We start from the raw sequence: 4,476 nt of genomic DNA, 5'->3' as shown, positions 1-4,476 counted from the left end.
CCTCCTTCGAGTGGGGACAACATCCCTGCCTCCAAGGGCTGGTGTGCGGATCGAGGGAAGTCACAGGTAGTCACAGCTCTGTGAAGGGTAACGCGAGCGCCTAGGCTAGGAGGCTGGGTCTGCAGCTGCCGGCTCCACGGGCTGTCTCCACCTCTCCCTGCCTGGCTCTCCTGGCTCTTCGTTTCATCATGTTCCTTCTGCCCAACCAGTCCTAGGGGGACAGGGAGACTCCTGGGCACAGGGGCTGCTCAAACTGCCCTGGGACAGATGGCCTCCTGCCCTGCCCCAGGCAGCACTGGGCATCAGAAGGGCTGGGGGAACTCCAGCAAGGCCTGGGGGGCATTGAGCAAAGCCTGGAGAGAGCACACCTGTGGATGGGTGCACCTGTGGGTGGCCATACCTGCTGGGCGGGCACACCTGCAGGCTAGGAGTAGGGGGGCTGGGCAGTGGGCCCAGGGGAGGGTGTTACTGAGTTAAGTGGCCCCCAGTGCTCCTGGTCCTTTCAACCTTTAAGTTGAAGATAAAGTCACTTTTGCAATACTAAAGACCAACAGATTCTAATATTCACTCCCATGCAGGAACTAAGTGCCTGTTACCTGCTGTCCTGCTTGTCCCATCTTAGGGTTTCCCAGGGCCCAGCAGAGCCTTTGCCATACCTTCTCTAAGGCCCAGGCTCTGGGAGGAAGGACACTCAGACTTTCAGCACTGCTGCTGGTGGACGGGGCCCCTCTCAGAGGCCCTGGATCCTGCTGGGCCTGTCTGCCTCTCTGACCATGGAAACCTCCAATGGGGCAGGGTCCAGGTTTCCCTCCCCACAAGCACGCTCCTAAGCACGTCCACTCTGTCGTTGTAGGTGTAGAACTCAACAATCACACCCCCCAAAGGAGGAGGAAACCCTCTTCCCTCCCCAGGGCCCATTCTGTGTCTCAGGCCCCGCCTCTCCCCTGTATGTACCGCATACATCCCTTTCGGGGCTATGCACAGGCTTCAGGGGAGCCCCACCCATAGGGTGCATCTTCAGCAGGACAATCATCAGAGAATGTTGTGGTCCAGGATAGGGCAGTCCTCCACTTCTGGTCCTCCAGAAGTGGACTAACTAACATCTCCTCCAAAGTCATTCTTCTTCCATGTTTACGGTGACCTCTGTGTTCTAATCCTGGGAGAAGCCCTAAGCTGAGCTCACGGGAGCTGGGAGACCCTGCTGCCAAGCTGAGTCTCACCATCTTTGGCCCTTTTTTTTTTTTTTTTAGACAGGGTCTTGTGCTGTTGCCCAGCCTGGAGTGCAGTGGTGTGCTCTTGGCTCACTGCAGCCTCTCCTTCTCTGGCTCAAGCAATCCTCCAGCTTCAGCTTTCCAAGTAGCTGAGGATACAGATGTGCATCACTATGCCTGGCTAATTTTTTGTATTTTTTGTAGAGATGGGGTTTTGCATGTTGGCCAGGCTGGTCTTGAACTCCTGAGTGTAAGAGTTGAAGAAAGAAGAAAGAAACACGAAAAGTGGCTCAACAGTCCAAGACAGGTTTATTTTGGAGAATAAACCTGAGAGGGGCTTCTGGCTGATTGCTGTCAGGAGCACTCTCTCTTACAGACTAAGGGTATTTAAGGGTTTAGGGAGGGAGAGCTTATCGCAGGTTTGAAATGTTTCTGGTCAGAGGAGAGTTTGATTTCGGAGTAGGAATGTTTCTGGTCGGAGGGCGCTTTATCTCAGGGTTGGAATATTTCTGATTGGAGGTGTCATTTGTGGTTTATGGTCATGCTGACATTAGCCATTAGGCTGATTTTTTGGGGGCTGGATTTAGGCGGTTTTTAATCAAGGGGAACTTAAAATGCTGGTGTTTGTCCAAAATGGTGATGCTCCTGCTTTGTCAATCCACACCCTATAGTTATAAAAGGATGAGGGGTGACGTGCTCTTTCTGGCTACTTCCTGCTGAGAGAGGATTGTCGTTATGGGACACTGAACGTGGTGCTGGAGTGGAAGAGGTCGATTTGTTCCGGGTAGCACTCTCTGCCTCAGAGGCCCAGAGGCAGCGCCCACTGAAACATCTAATTTTCAGCTCACAGGGCTTCAAGAAAGCACAGCTTAGGTTTTAGTGATCTCCAGCTAGAAAAATAAAAGGGGGAAAAAGGAAAAGAAAAAGGAAAAATTGAAAACATTATTTTGGAGACTTGTAGCCAGAAAAATTAGAATTTAATCCAAACTGTAGAAAACAATAAAAATTGAAAAACCTCAGACAAGACTAGAATTTAACAACAGGCGTGCTACAGTTTTTGAAACACAATTCTCTCTCTCCAGTTTTCCATTTTTATTAAAAGACAAATCATGGGGCCAGGTGCAGTGGCTCACACCTGTAATCCCAGTACTTTGGGAGACCGAGGTGGGCGGATCATAAGGTCAGGAGATCAAGACCATCCTGGCTAACACAGTGAAACCCCGTCTCTACTAAAAATACAAAAATTAGCTGGGCGTGGTGGCGGGCGCCTGTAGTCCCAGCTACTCGGGAGGCTGAGGCGGGAGAATGGTGTGAACCTGGAAGGTGGAGCTTGCAGTGAGCTGAGATCGTGCCACTGCACTCCAGTCTGGGTGACAGAGCGAGACTCAGTCTCAAAAAAAAAAAAAAAAAAAAAAAAAGACAAATCATGGTATGACTAGTTTGCTTTGCCAGATTTTTTTTTTAGGTAAAGTTTCACTCTTGTTGCCCAGGCTGGAGTGCAATGGCGCAATCTCAGCTCACTGCAACCTCCACCTCATGAGTTCAAGCGATTCTCCAGCCTTACTTCCTGAGTAGCTGGGATTACAGGCATGTGCCACCATGCCCAGCTAATTTTTGTATTTTCAGTGGAGATGGGGTCTCACCATGTTGGCCAGGCTGATCTCCAACTCCTGACCTCAGGTGATCCACCCATGTCAGCCTCCCAAAGTGCTGGGATTACAGACGTGAACCACCGCACCCAGCTGTGGCCAGATTATTTGTATAAAGTGCAGCAAGAATAATTATTTTTACATAGGCCTTTTAAATTGGCTTCAAAAAAACTCTGTTTCATGGAAGGAATTTGAGATAAGACGTTTTTAAAGCCAATCCCAGCCATGGAACTGCACCATCAAATACCTATGAGTTGGGTGAATTCTTCCCCTCTTGAGGTTCCAAGATAACCTGGGGTTCCTGGCCTGTGAGAAAGTGACATTCCTTTACTTACCTCAGGTCAGAAACCTGCACAGGGACCGCACGCACAAAATATGAGGCCCACAGGGACCGCGTGCACAAAATATGAGGTCCACAGGGACGGCGCAAAAAATATGAGACCCACAGGGACCGCGCACACAAAATATGAGGCCCACAGGGACTGCGCACACAAAATATGAGGCCCGCCATCTAAGGGCTCCACTGGCTTCACAAGTCAAGTTTGATTCCTTAAAGGAGAGCACACCATTCCAGTCAAAGCCTTGGTAAAACAACCAGTTCTTCCAATTGTGTCCTGCCATAAAAGAAAACAGACTTTTGGTCGGGTGCCGTGGTTCACACCTGTAATTCCAGCACTTTGGGAGGCCGAGATGGGCAGATTACCTGATGTCAGGAGTTCAAGACCAGCCTAGCCAATGTGGCGAAACCCTGTCTGTACTAAAAAACAAAAGTTAGCTGGGCATGGTGGTGCATGCCTGTAATCCCAGCTACTCGGGAGGCTGAGGCAGGGAGAACTGCTTGAACCTGGGAGGTGGAGGTTGCAGTGAGCTGAGATTGCACCACTGCTCTCCAGCCTGGGGGACAGAGCAAGATTCCATCTCAAAAGAAAGAAAGAAAAAAAAGAAAAGAAAGAAAGAAAACAGACTTGTATTGCACCTATGCAAATAACCATACTGCCATAATTTAAGGATACTCACAGGTAGTTTCCAGACTCTGGAGAAAACCAGGCAGAGAGAGATAAGCATGCCTCAAATTTTATTCATGGGAGCACACCAAACTGTCAAAACCTGTTGATAGCTCAAAAGAAAAGCCTCTTTGACTCTGAAAAGCAAACAAAGGACCAACAATATTCTGAGCAAAACATCAAAAAGATCACTCCAGTCTATTAGTTCAGTTCACGCAGTCAGTTCCTGTCCTGCCTGATGTCAGTGAACATTCCAGCTCTTCAAGAGTCCTGAACGTCCTTCCTCTATTCTGATGTCACAATCTCCAAAGTTATCAGAAACCTGCATTCAAGAGCACCTGTCAGAACTTTATAGCTGATCATAAAACGACCTTCTAAAGAGGACCAAAACAAGACAACAATTGTTCATGGATGACAAAAAGTTTTAGGGTGGCCGCAGTTAAAGACACAATTGATGAGGAAATCTGTTACCTACGTGGCACACAACAATTTTAACATAACAATTATAATTATTACTGATAATGTACACTAAAACATATCAGGATTGTAGGAGTCTCCCACAACCTTGGAACACATACCAAAAACATATCTACACAAAGATGGCCCAAAGAA

At 48.5% G+C, this 4,476-nt stretch overlaps 1 long non-coding RNA gene across 1 annotated transcript; it reads right to left on the bottom strand.

Annotated features, from left to right (window-relative positions):
* Positions 1-1,501: 1,501 nt before the first annotated feature.
* Positions 1,502-4,087, bottom strand: LOC115933567 (uncharacterized). The gene is made up of 2 exons (XR_004069441.3): positions 3,878-4,087; positions 1,502-2,101 (listed from the first exon to the last, which is right to left on the bottom strand). It is a non-coding gene; the product is annotated as an uncharacterized lncRNA (long non-coding RNA).
* Between the last annotated feature and the right edge of the window lie 389 nt (positions 4,088-4,476).

The sequence above is a fragment of the Gorilla gorilla genome, chromosome 12 (genome assembly GCF_029281585.2).
Source record: "Gorilla gorilla gorilla isolate KB3781 chromosome 12, NHGRI_mGorGor1-v2.1_pri, whole genome shotgun sequence".
NCBI lineage: Eukaryota > Metazoa > Chordata > Mammalia > Primates > Hominidae > Gorilla > Gorilla gorilla.
Note: the sequence above shows the minus strand (reverse complement) of the source record. Positions and strands in the feature narration are given on the sequence as shown.